This window comes from Antechinus flavipes, chromosome 6, assembly GCF_016432865.1.
Source record: "Antechinus flavipes isolate AdamAnt ecotype Samford, QLD, Australia chromosome 6, AdamAnt_v2, whole genome shotgun sequence".
In the NCBI taxonomy this organism is placed as follows: domain Eukaryota; kingdom Metazoa; phylum Chordata; class Mammalia; order Dasyuromorphia; family Dasyuridae; genus Antechinus; species Antechinus flavipes.
Genome location: NC_067403.1, coordinates 108467123 through 108481570, shown reverse-complemented (window position 1 = coordinate 108481570; position 14448 = coordinate 108467123).

Here is a 14448-nt window from a genome sequence, read left to right as displayed (position 1 = left end):
TAGAAGCCAAGACATCAGGCTTTCACAAAGGAGAAAGGAGAAATAGACATTTAAAAAGCTTACAACTAGTTTTCTGGTGAGTTACTAGCCAAGAGAATTCTACTATACTTCTATAGTAGCCAGGATTGCTGACCAGAAAATGAAATGTTTAGGCAGCTGCGTTTTTTTAAAGGAGGATACTTTTTTAAAACATTACTTTTGAAAACATGTACCTTAAATTCCAGGAAATGTTGGTATCTATGCATATGGCTATTAATTTTGTGATGTCAAAAGCAGCTACACCCAAAGAAATAACACTGGGAAACGAATGTGAAATATCTGCATTTTTGTTTTTCTTCCCGGGTTATTTATACCTTCTGAATCCAATTCTCCCTATGCAACAAGAGAACTGTTCGGTTCTGCAAACATATATTGTATCTAGGATATACTGCAACATATCCAACATATAAAGGACTGCTTGCCATCTAGGGGAGGGGGTGGAGGGAGGGAGGGGAAAAAAAATCGGAACAGAAACGAGTGTCAATATAAAGTAATTATTAAATAAAAAAATTTAAAAAAAATTTTGTGATGTCAGATTGCATGCATTACTCTGAAAACTCAAAACTTGTCTTGGAAAATAGCATGTAAGGAACATGACTTTTATGTCATACAGTACACACATTCTTTGGTTACCCTTCCATCTCATTAGAAAGTACTGGGACATTTATAAGGAAGATGTAAATCTAGGAGTCATTATGAGTAATTCCATGACTAACTTAGATAGCACTGACTAATCTATTTAAATAATATGAAAGATGTTTATTAATTGTTGGTAAGTAGATAGTCTAGTCACCATCTTGGACAATTGGTTAGCATGCAGAATCATAGTAAATGGAAGAGGGCATCTTTTTTCTTATATGGACTAATTTGGAATTCTAAGATAATTCTCAAGTAGTCATGCTGCATCTCTGCTAAGACTCTCATCATCATTATGACATGTTTTAGAATCCCATTTTAGAACCCATGATTATATTTTGTAAAATATCCCTCCTCGATCTGTTTATCAGGAAAGGATGGGGCATATGATTTATTAATTCAAGGAGCAAGTACAAGATTTTCAAGTACAGAATTTCAGTAAGAGTAGCATGCTTATGTTATGACCTCATTCCTGCATTAGTCCTCTATAGTATTGCCACTAATATTTAAATATCAATGGCAAGATTATTAGCTTTCTTTCATTGGGAAAAATGAGCATCTGTCATAGAGTTTCCTGTTTTGTCAGTAAATTAGTTAGAAGCACTTTAGATGTAGGGAAATTTAAAGGAGAGTTTCTGGGGTGCAAATTTCCTCTGATCTTGAATTTGCTGTCCATGGGTTTTCTATTTGTTAGGGGATACCCCTCCAAAGTAAATATGGTAGAGATTTACTGAGATATTGATAAGGATGATGTACAGTTTTAGCCTTTGTCAGTAAGTTCTGCCAACTCATTATGGAAAAATCAATATTTTTGGAAATGTTTATGAAAGGACTTTGAATATATAAACTACGACTTGATACAATCCTATATTTGGTAATATGATCATCTGGGTTGTTATGAAAATGTAACTAAATAACTCTGAGAGAATTGGTGGAGAGACCAGGTTCAAGACAAAAAAATAACATATTGAACAGGAGTGTTGAAATGGCTGGATTATTCAGAAATTGCTTCCATAGACTTAAGCCTAGCTTGTGCTTTCAACATAGTGAGGAGATAATTGGAACTTGAAATTTATCAAGGAGAAGATATCCAGCTCTCTAAGTATCTCATGATGTAGCAGTAGAAAGATTCATAGGACTGAAACTCTCAATGTGAGAACATTGATAACCTTGCCTCAAGGTTGTTGACAATTCAATAAAGAAGACAAAAGTAGTAGGAAAAAATACTGGAAAATACTTAAGGCTTCTTTGCTAATTTTTTCAATTGTCTTGCTCAGTTTTTCACCTCCTTTAAAAAAATCATTTTATAATTGACTTTGTTTCTTGATTTGTTTCACTGAATTAAAAACCAATTTACTCCACTGGTTTTGATGTAACATAAAGACAATAAGAGATAGTCCTCCCACCAATATATTGGGTAAACTCTCTGTGTTAAAAATTATGAGAGAATATAGATTAAAGATTATATAGGATGGGCAGGCATGGATATATGACAATCTTCATCATCAGAGGAAGTACCTATATCAATGAAATCCATGGTTCTTCTGGAGTTCAGTGGACTCTTTTTTGCCACCTTTGAAAACTCTTAATCAAACGTTTCTGGGCTCTTTTTCTGAGCTCTTAAATTCTCTAAAACTTTCCCAGTGATTTGATAACTTCAGCAGCAGCTTGCAAGTGGTACTGACCTTCCATCAAAGATCACATTTCTAATTTCAAGGAGTTACATTTTCACTTCCACATAATCTTTGAAAGACATCATGATATAGTGAATAGAGATCTTACTTTAGAGATGGGGAGATCTGGGTTCAAATTTTTCTTTGACTCACAAAGACTATATAACCCTGAGACATTTACATATTTCCCTTTAGTGTTCTAACCCAAATTGTCTCAAACTTAAATAGAAATGGGGACTACTAAAACATTTAATTCCTATAAGCCACATATTAGAAGACCACATATTAATATTATCTCTGTTTTCATGTATATTTATTTTGCTAAAATTTTCCAATACCATTTTAATCTGGTTGAGATCACATTTGGACTTCCATGTGATACCTGTGCTAATCAGCCCTCTAAGAAGATGAGTTAAAGAGAATTTTGTCATTGTTCCTTTCCAATATACCTTTGGGCCTATCTCTTTTTTTCAAAATTTAGTGACATGTGTAATGAGAGAGAAAATTTCTAGACTGTCAACCAACATTTCTTTTCTTTTCTTTTTTATTATTATAGCTTTTTTTATTATTTACAAGTTATATGCATGGGTAATTTTACAGTATTGACAATTGCCAAAGCTTTTGTTCCAATTTTTCCCCTCCTTCCCCCCACCTCTTCCCCCAGATGGCAGGTTGACCAATATATGTTAAATATGTTAAAGTATAAATTAAATACAATATATGTTTACACATCCAAACAGTTATTTTGCTGTATATAAAGAGTCAGACTTTGAAATAATGTATAATTAATCTGTGAAGGAAATCAAAAATGCAGGTGGACAAAAATAGAGGGATTGGGAATTCTATGCAGTGGTTCATAGTCATCTCCCAGAGTTCTTTTGCTGGTTGTAGCTGATTCAATTCATTACTGCTCTGTTGAAACTGATTTGGTTCATCTCATTGCTGAAGATGGCCACATCCATCAGAATTGATCATCATATAGTATTGTTGTTGAAATATATAATGATCTCCTGGTCCTGCTCATTTCACTCAGCATCAGTTTATATAAGTCTCTCCAGGCCTTTCTGAAATCATCCTGCTGGTCATTTCTTACTGAACAATAATATTCCATAACATTCATATACCACAATTCTCCAATTGATGGGCATCCACTCAGTTTCAGTTTCTGGCCACTACAAAGAGACCTGCCACAGAGATTCTTGCACATATAGATAGGTCCCTTTCCCTTCTTTAAGATTTCTTTGGAATATAAGCCCAGTAGAAATACTGCTGGATCAAAGGGTATGCACAGTTTGATAACTTTTTGAGCATAGTTCCAAATTGCTCTCCAGAATGGCTGGATGTATTCACAATTCTACCAACAATGTATCAGTGTCCCTGTTTTCCCACATTCTCTTCAACATTCATCATTATTTTTCCCTGTCATTCTAGCCAGTCTGACAGGTGTGTAGTGATATCTCAGAGTTGTCTTAATTTGCATTTCTCTGATTAATAATGACTTGGAACATCTTTTCATATAGCTAGAAATAGTTTCAATCTCTTTGAGAATTGTCTATTCACATCCTTTGACCATTTATCAATTGGAGAATGGCTTGATTTCTTATAAATTAGACTCAATTCTCTATATATTTTGGAAATGAGGCCTTTATCAGAACCTTTCACTGCAAAAATGTTTTCCCATCAACCAGTATTTCTACAAAGTAAAGTTTAAGTTAGAAATCAAATATACCTATGAGTCATGGAAACATTTGTTTTGTTTTTTTCAACCAACAATCTTATTGTTCTCCTTATTCATCCAACAATGGATCATGCACAATCAACAACAAAGATATCCAGCAATATCCAGCACTCAGATGATTCTATGAAAGTGATAGCCACAGAAAAATGGGGATTTCTACCAGCTGAAGAAATCTTGGATATTCAGATTTTTTTTTAAACTACAAGCTCCCTCAACCACTTTTCAGGTCAACATAATTTTTTGCCTTTTTAAATTTTTTTTTTATTTTTGGTCCATATCAAGCTCACACTTTTGGCAATGGAAACTTGTTACCTGAAACTAGACTCCTTTTCTGGATTTCTGGTTTTCACTGTACTTCTTCCTTCAATGGTGAATGCTGCCTATGACTCCCATGTTAATTTTTCTAATGGGTTCTGGTCAATGATTTACTAACTAGATTTTTTTCATTTTAGGCAAAAGTAAAATGTTGAGCAGCAGAAAAGGGAAAGTCAGTATTGCTGGTAAAATGGACCTTATATAATATGGGGGTAATGTGGGAGGATGAACAGAGAATAGCAGAAGTCCAAAGAATAGAGTAAAGGTGGGCATTCAGAGAGTTCACCTGACAATATTAAAGGGTTTGGGAGAACAGCAAGCCTCAAGAAAGCTGTAAGGGAAGCATGGGAGGGAGGCATTGGATGAGAGAGGGATTCAAAGGCACTCTAGGAGGGAATTTTACTCACCCTGAAGCACAAAAGCCTAAATAGTGTCCAAGTGAGCCTAAGGCTGGCACCTTTTTTGGTCATTAGAGAAATCCAGAGTACTTAGGGTTTAAGATGTAGATAAGTAGCTTATTTTGAATCACCAAAGGAGGGAAATAAGCTTCTCAGTCAGAACACTCTGAGTTCTCCTTCCCACTAGCAGTTTCCTGAAGCTGGCTCACCAATCATTCCATCCCTTTTAAGCATGGAACTGTCTTGGCCCTAAGCAAAAATAGAATTCTCCACTGACACTTTTCCTGCTTTAAAAAAGTGAATATTTCAGGATCCTCACTAGGGCCCTAGGGATAGGATTATATATACAACTTTGAAATGAAGGAATTTATGATTTTTATTGTTAAACATTCACTTTAATAAAATATATTATGTGCACAATACCTATCCCTTCTATAGCAATCTGGACCAAGTCATGTTCTACCCCAAAACATTGTAAAATTTACTATTTGTCAAATTAACTGAGCATCCCTTTAAAATATGTTTCTCTTTAGAAGGAGAATCAGGTGGCTAAATATTTAAGATATGTTATTTCTGATTGCTTAGACACATTGTAAAAATAGGTTTTCTTTGCTAACCCACAATCAGAACAATTACCTACATAGCATATGAATGAAGTATTGCTTTTCCAGACTAGTTTTGCAAATGGGTTGATAACTTTAGAGTGATTGATGGTCTCACCTCTAGGTTTAAATGCTGTTACAATGGTACATCTAATGTTCTTCTTTGACCTTTTTAAAATTACTTCAATAAATTTTTCTTCATCTTAAAAACAAGAATACTCTGAGAATTAATTACTGCTTTTAAAGATTTCTATGATCTACTTATGAAAGTTAAATAATCTTATTAGCAAAGGAAGATTTAGATTTATAGCCTTTTTAATGAATGCAATATTTGTAGCTGTCCTGAATAAGATTACAAAAGTGAATTTGGGGTAATAACAGCAAAAGAAGACTGCATGTTCTACTTGTAGCAATGTAATAAATAATAAATTAAAACTTTCAAATATTTTTATTAGCTTGAGAAATTATTTGCTTTGTATTTATAGATTACAAGTAGGTTAAAATTTTTAGTCACCAATTACTAATGATTTTAAATTTAACACTCAAAAATCTGTTTTTAAATCACTATTTTTTAATATCTCAACTAGGTTTACTATCTATACCACCAATTCTCTCAACTTCATTTTAGTAAAGCAATTCAATAACAATTTATGAACCTATTATAACAACATACTGTGAGGAGTGCTTGTGATACAGATAAAATAATATACAATTCTTATCTTAAAGAAATGTATAGTCTACAGGTAATGTCTTGAAATATGATTCAAGCTGAGAAGAGAGTACTTCAAATAAGAGACCAATAATAGCAATACAATGACAGTAAATATTTACATACCAATTTTCATGAATCAGTTAATCAACAAATACCAATTAATTCAGGCACTGTGCTGGATGCTAAGAAAAGAAAGAAAGAAAGAAAGAAAGAAAGAAAGAAAGAAAGAAAGAAAGAAAGAAAGAAAGAAAGAAAGAAAGAAAGAAAGAAAGAAAGAAAGAAAGAAAGGAAGAAGGAAGGAAGGAAGGAAGGAAGGAAGGAAGGAAGGAAGGAAGGAAGGAAGGAAGGAAGAGGGAGGGGAAAGGAAGAAGGAAAGAAAGAGGGAAAGGAAGGAAGGAAGGAAGAAAGAAAGGAAGGAAGACTGTAATTATAAAGAGCTTATATTCTAATTTGAAAGATCCAACAGTACATATAAAATGTATATAGAATAAATGTTAGTAAAATACATATGATTATATTTATGTGTGTGTGACATATAGAGTAATTAAATATTAGATGGTTGAGAGGGATATTAGTAATTGGGAAAGGGAGTAGAACCAGAGATTGTCTTTAGAGAAAGATTGTACTGAACTATATTGTAAAAGAAAAAAATAATTCTCTGAGGTAAAGTTAAGGAAGAAATGTCTTTTGTGAAGAAAGGGAAGGCCAATCTGCCTGGATTGTAATATACAATAAGCTTGGAATAAGAGCTTGTATCTAGACTGTGTAAATTTTTAAAAGCTAAATAAATGAGTATATATTTTATCTAATGACCATGAGAAGCCCCTATAGTTCACTGAGTAGAGAAGTAATATGTTCAGAGGTATGTTGAAGGAAAATACCTTTAGAAATTGTGTGTAGCATTGACCAGAAGCAAAAACTTGAGGTAGAAAGAGCAATTATTTTGTTGTTCACTTGTTTTGGTCATTTCTGACCTTTAGTGATCCTATTTGGAGGGTTAAGTGGCTTCTCTAAGGCCATACTGCTAGTAAGTGTCTGTGGCCAGAATTAAACTCAGGAAGAAGAGTCTTCCCAACTTCATGCGTAGTATTTTATTAACAATGCCACCTAGCAGCCCAGACTTAATCAAACTGTTGTAATAATCTAGGTGAGAGGTGATTAACTAAATTAAGGAGGTAGTTGCATAAAGAGAGATTCAAAGGTTCTGAAGGAATAATAACAGGATTTGTTCCCTGTTAGGAAGTATGTGTTTTGAAGGAAAATGAGGAGCCTAGAATAATATGGAGCTCATAAATTTGAGAGTGGAAGGATGGTGGTAGCTTTGCCAAAAATAGGAATGATTAGAAGATGGGAGGATTTAAGGGGAAAGATGAGGAGTTCAATTTTGGACATGTTGAGTTTAAAATGCCTCTATGACATTCAGTTTAAATATATAATACTTAATTAATGCAATCTGTGGGATACATTGGGATTGGGATACATGATGTGATTTGCTTCTCACAATAGACAGTGATGTATGTTCCATAGGTATGATCAACCTCACTATAGACATAAAGAAACTGAGGCTGATAGAATTGAAACAATTTGCCCATAATCACAAGGTAGTAAGTATTGGTGTTGGATTTTGAATAGAGGTCTTTGCTGACTGTAGGTGTGACTATCATTTCTCTATATCCCACTGCCTTTCATTTGGAGATAATGAAATTCTCAAGTCATGCATACAAACATGAACTAAGAATTTTCCAGAAATACCTTCTTTTCTTATTATCAATAATTAATATCTTATTTCTTATTTTCTCTTTGTTCCATAAGTATAAGAACCATAATTCTATTTCTTTTCAATATCTTTCTTATCTTGATTTCTTATTGTGATTAAGAGGTAAAGTAACTAGATAATTAGCTTATTTTAGATCCCAATAATCTTGTATCAAGAAAGCTGGATCTTCACCTTAACTTTTAGATCTAACTCTGTTAGAACTCCAATATCTTTATACATCTCTCCAGCAAAGGGGCAAGTTGAAATGCTAAGGACAAAAATTTCTGAGTTCAAAATTGAAAAACAAAATTACTTTGAGTCTTCATTTTGAAAATGGTTATTTTTAAAAAGCTAAGATATTGGATACATCTCAGAAGGGAGCCGAAAATAGTTTCTATAGTAACATGAGTTAATTTTGAAGACATTGTATCATGTAAAGTAGAATACTCAAACCTTCATCTTATCTTGCTAGAATCCTGAAAAGTAGCACAGAATTCAGTATTTTAGGACAATAGCTTTCTGCTATTTCTTTTCTAGGTCTTTTCAATTCATTTGAATCTATCTCACTCCTCTGTTTTAAAAGCTTTGTTTACATTTATACTCGGCCTTATTTCTCTCTGTAATACAACACAATATCCAATATTTCATCCATGAAATATCTGTTTTTACAACTTAATGGAAAGTTAAATGAGTTTCTACAGACAAAAGTAATTAATCACAGATTCCTAAAACATCTCTTCCATCTATCTACTCCATATTTCAGTCACTACCCTGATTCAACTCCTCATTCTCAATTCTAAAGAACTTCTGTGCAGGTCTACTCCTCTAACCAATTCATCCCTCACACAGCTTCTGAAAGTAATTAATTTGACATAAGCTCAGATATGACTATATCATTCTCCTGCTCAATAAAACATGGTGGCTTCCCATTACTTCTGGTGCAAGCTCTCTCTGTCATATAGAACTTTCATAACCTTTACTTAACTTATTTTTGCAATCTTATTATCTGTTGTTCTTCCTCATGCATTATACTGTCTAGACAAACTTGCCTTGATACTGTTTCTCATGCACAATCCTCCTCTTATCTCTATTCCCTGCATTAGCTGAATCCCAGCATCTGTAATATCTTGTATCTCACATATACCTCTTGGACTCCTTAATTTATTAGGAAAAAAAATGCTCAGTTACCATCTTCTGCATGAAATGGTTCCTGATCTTCCACATGCTAGTTCCCTTCCTCAACTCCCAATTACTTTTCATTTATTTTCAATGTACATACACATTACTGACTTAATCAATAAAGAAACCTTTATTAAGCATGTACTATATGCCAGGTACTATGATAATTGAGATGAACTCTAATCAAGTTCACTTGGTCCACATTATAAGGAATAATGAAGCAAACCCATCCTGTCTCATGATGTGAAGCTAGAGTTCTTCTAGCTTTCATTGTTAGAAATTCTCTAATCCCTGAGAGTTGTTTTAATTAGCATATCTTTAGATAACCAAACCCCTTCCTAGTTCTTCTCCTTATTCCCTATATCCTGCTATCCCTACTCTTTCTGATCCCCCGAGACTTTAAAAGTTATGTTCTTCCAAAAGCAAGTCACTCAATCACATATGATTCTGCCTTCCTTAGTTGTTGCTTGAGCCCATGTTATTTAATATAAATGAATGACAAACCTCTGTTATCTGTGATGGATGTCTTGCCATAGTTATTGTATGTTGCTAACTACTATATCCTCCCAAATCTATTTCTTATTTCTATTTCAAATTACTACTTCTGGTGCCTTTATTTCCACTTTACTAATCAAGGTCGGTTCAAAAAGAGGCAAAAGAGTCCCTGTCCTCAAGGAATTTGCAAGCTAATGGAGGAGAGAAGATGCGAAAATATTGACAAATCAAACTATATGCAGGATAAATAAGAAATAATTAAAAGAAAGAAAGCATTGTAATCAAGAGGAGTTAGAAAAACTCTCCTGTAGATTGAGGGATTTTGTTTGAGATTTAAAGGAAGCTAAGAAGGTCAGGTGAGAAAGAGCAGAGCATTCCAGGCTTTGAGGATAGCCAAAGAAAATACCTGGAACTGAAAGACAGATTAGTGTGTGTGTGTGTGTGTGTGTGTGTGTGTGTGTGTGTGTGTGTAACAACCAAGAGGCTAATGTCGTTTGATTAAAGAGAACATAATGGAAAGCGAGGTGGAAAGTTTATGAGGGGATTTGAATGCCAAACAAAACTTTTTTTTTTAAAATTTGCCCTCAGAGACAACAGGAAGACAGTGGAGTTTATTGAGTTGGGTATGGGGATGGAAGTGGGAGACATGATTGGAACTGAGTTGATAAGCAAGGTGTAAGAAAGAGTATTACCTAGCAACAGTGGGGCTCAGTTGAGCCTACGTAACATAAATGTGTAATGGATGTAGTCAGAACAGTCGCATGATTTTTTTCTACCTTTGTTCAATGCAGGTGTGGAGAAACAAGGTCAATGAATGGAATAATCCAAAACTGAGGCTTGCTTGGCATAATTAGCAATATAATAATGAGACTACAAAATCAAGAGAGAAGAATATTGCAGAGTTTAATTGGTTCACTAAGCAATTCAGATGAGGAAAAGCGAAAAGAATATTGGTATAAGCAAAATGACTTGGAAGTAAGTTCAGAAGTTGATGGTTTGTGATGAGGTCTAGATATGGGGTACCTAATTGAAATTAGGGTTTAATTGAGGTCTAGTGGCAGGTTTGGGTTTCAGGGAGTCAAATAGGGCTCCCCTGCAACCCCATTGGATTCCGTGCAAGGATACTGAGCTAAATAAGGTCTAGAAATTGGCATGAGTCCCTGATAAAAGCATTTATTGGCCCAAAAAGCTAGATTGATAAAACAAGGTTTATTATGGGGTTTGGAAGTAGGGTTAAAGTATAGTTAAGAAAATAGGTAAAGGTAGAGATAAGAAGGGCACCGGAAATAGGGTTCCAGTGGACAGAAGGTCATGACATGCCAGGTGTAAGGCTGGCATGTTTGGGACCTCTGCCAAGAGGGGGTCCCAGTTTGGTCCCTTTTATAATGGGAGATTTACTTAGAGGGGCCTTTGGGTGTAGCCCCAAGTTGGCTCAGATCCGGGTGGGGGTGGGACAGTTCAGGATTTTCTATTGGAATTCAAAGGGACCAGGATTTGTGAATCAAAAGATCTTTGATTGATAATTACATTAACTAGGAGGGGTTGGGAATCAGAAAGAAAGGAATAAGTCAATTCTTAAAGGGACCACACCTGCATCAAGGGCAGTATTAGGAAAGGGAAAGCAGAGGGAGAGGTGAAAAGCTAATTAGTTAGTCAGATAAGGAGATTTCAGAATTTCTGAACATAGATTACTTAAATTGTAGTTGCTTGTCTCATAATGTTAGCTATTTGAGAGCAGAAAATATTGCATTTTTTGTCTTTGTATTCCCAATACATAACAGTAGCTAATACATAAAATTTAATACACAAATACATTAATAAATACGTATGGGTTGATTGAAGATAAACTTCTCTGATCTTTTCTAGGATTATATGATATGCAAGAAAGTTGTTAAAATTTGAATGCTTCTTCTAATGACTTATCATTCTGTGGCATCAAGAGAGGGTTTCAGTGAAAGCCCGTTTATAATACCCACTATATAGTCATCTAAATTTTATTCTTACATATTTTACTGGATATTTTAGTTTTAGGTAGTCATGATTTTCTGAGACAGTTACCTATAATTAGGTTAGTTTAAAATAAAATATTTATCATAACATTACTGTCACAATAACTTTGTCATTGTACTTTGACCACTAAATGGGTAAATGAGCATGCTAAAAGTTACCATACACAGTATGATATTACGTTACCCATCTAGACTGTCTAGTTACACCTGTATCTATGTGTATCAACTTCCTTTACCAATCAATCAACAAGTAGTTATTAAGCATTCATGTTTACAAGGCACTGTGCTAAATGTTGGCAATACAACAACAACAACAACAACAACAACAACCAAAAACCCTCTCTTACTTCATGGTTCTTATAAGCTGATGAGATTGACAATATATGAATGAATACTCAGCAAGTTGATGTTTGTCTTCTTAACTTAAAGTATATAAAAATACCTATAGAACAGGGCTTCTTAAACTTTTTCCATTCAAGATCCATTTTTACTCAAGAAATTTTTGTGACCCAGATATATAGGTACATAAAATATTTACTAATAATATATCACAATTTTGTCTCCCCTGCATTCAGCTATAAGACCTCCATGTGGTGTCTTAAACCACAGTTAAAAAAACTGGGCTATATAATATATTGAATGTAACCTTTGATAGAAGACTGTCACATCCTGGCCAGAAGGAGCTGTCAAAACCCTATTGCATACAATGGCATTTGATTGGAGTCTAAAGCAAAGTCAAAATTTGCAAGAGGCAGGAAAGAAAAAATATGTATATTCTAGCCATAAGAAACATATAGATCAAAGATAGAGACAGAAGACGAAGTGACATATATGTGAAGAACAGAGGAGCAAGCAGGCTACAAAGGTTGGGTTTAGGGAATGTAGAGACTAAAACTAATAAATAAATTTTAGAGAATTGATTGAGGGTAAGAGTTCAAGTAGCTTGCTTTTGGTGATACAACTAGCATTAGACATTTATTTTACACACATATGCTCATAATTGTGTGTACATACAAAGTTTGGAAAGCAAAACAATGAGCTTAGTAGGGCATGCATTATAATTATTTTACCATTGAGGAAATTGAGTCTTTTTATTTATTTAAAAATTTCACCCATTATATTCAAACCCAAAATATTTACATTTTTTCAAAAAAAAATGAGTTCTAGATTCTCTCCCTTTTCCCCATGCACAATTAAAAAACCACTTGTGAAGTTATGCAAAACATTTCCATAAAAGTCAAGTTGTGGGGGGAAAAACATAGATCTCCTATTCTAATAAAAATAAAAATCCTCAAGAAAAATTAAGTTTAAAAAAGAGATCTAGAGAGAGAAAGAATGAATGCTTTGATCTGAATTCAAACACAATCAGTTCCTTCTCTGAGTACAGATAGATTTTTCATCATATGTCCTTCAGAGTAATTGTGGATGACTATCCTACTGAGAATAGCAAACTCATTCATAGGTGGTTATCCAAAAACATTGCTATTACTTGTAAACACTACAGAAAATTGAGTTTTTAAGATAGTAACTGAATGACTCACTATCACTTGTCTAATTAGGGGCAGGATTAAACCCCAGATCTTCTAATAATTTTACAAGAGGCCAATGGTTTTGGATTGATTCTCTTGCATGGTTAGGATTCCTTACATAAAGGTCACAAATAAAATCAGGTACAGTTGAATTTGGACACAGCCCTTAAATCTAAATTCAAATTTATAGTAGAAAGTAATAGAGGAAATTAAATGTTTGTTAAATAAATGTTATCTGGATCATTCTATGTGTTTCAATGAACATTTAACTTCTTTAATAGGGGTTCTTTTCATGGTCTATCCAAAATACCCAAGGGGTCTATGACTGGATTTTATAACATCCATATATTGGGGGTAAAATCTTTTGATAACTATATTTCAACATAATTTATCCTTTGTAATCCTATGGATTTTTAATGCATTTAAAACATTATTCTGAGAAGCCCACATGTTTTATTAGACTATGAAATGGATTCATGACACTCAAAAAATATTTAAATCACCCTGTCTTTTACATTCCTTCTATTGAAAACTTTGAAGATTATTTTAGTACGTCTATATCTACATATAGCTATAGCTATATATGTGGGGGCTATCTTTTTATCTATCCATCTATACACACACATACACACACACACACACACACACACACACACACACACACAGAGTCCAATGGGCATGCTTTCATAAAAGAGTTTGCTTTATTAATTAGAAAAGGTTTTTCTACTAATATAGATGGATCCTTTCTCTGCAACTGTAGTCTTATAGAGATTCTCTTGACACTGAGAAATTAAGTGACTGCAGTCCTACAGTGTATATTTAAGATAGGTCTTCTGTTTCAGATCTAACTTTATCCACTGTGCTTTGTTGCTTCTCAGACATTTTTTTCTGTGAGTAACTTTTCAATTATTTGTTTACCTTTTTTCATGTTAATATATTTATGGAGAAAGTGGAGTGTTTCTTTCTTAACCATTCCAAGATTAAACTTGCTGATTACTATAGCTTATTGTCAAAATAGAAAGTCATTTGAGTATATGCATAAAACTTCCTGGGAGCAAAAATTATTTTCCAAGGGAAAGTGAATTTTAATATGTGGCTATATTTCATAGTACTATCTCTCATTGACTATCCCTGCCACAGATGTTCTATCTTTGTTATTCTCATGGCAAGTAAAGAAAGAAGAGTACTCACATGGAAACTAACACAACATCACAATGCTCAGTTCTTAGTTGGGAAGCCATATGGAGTGGGTGTTATTCTCTAGTTGGCCATCAGACATGATTTTTTGCTGTCTCATTCCCTCCAGTATTCTGTAGGAACACAAGGACCCTTACATTGCAAGCTGGGTGGTCATTTCCTTTCCTTTG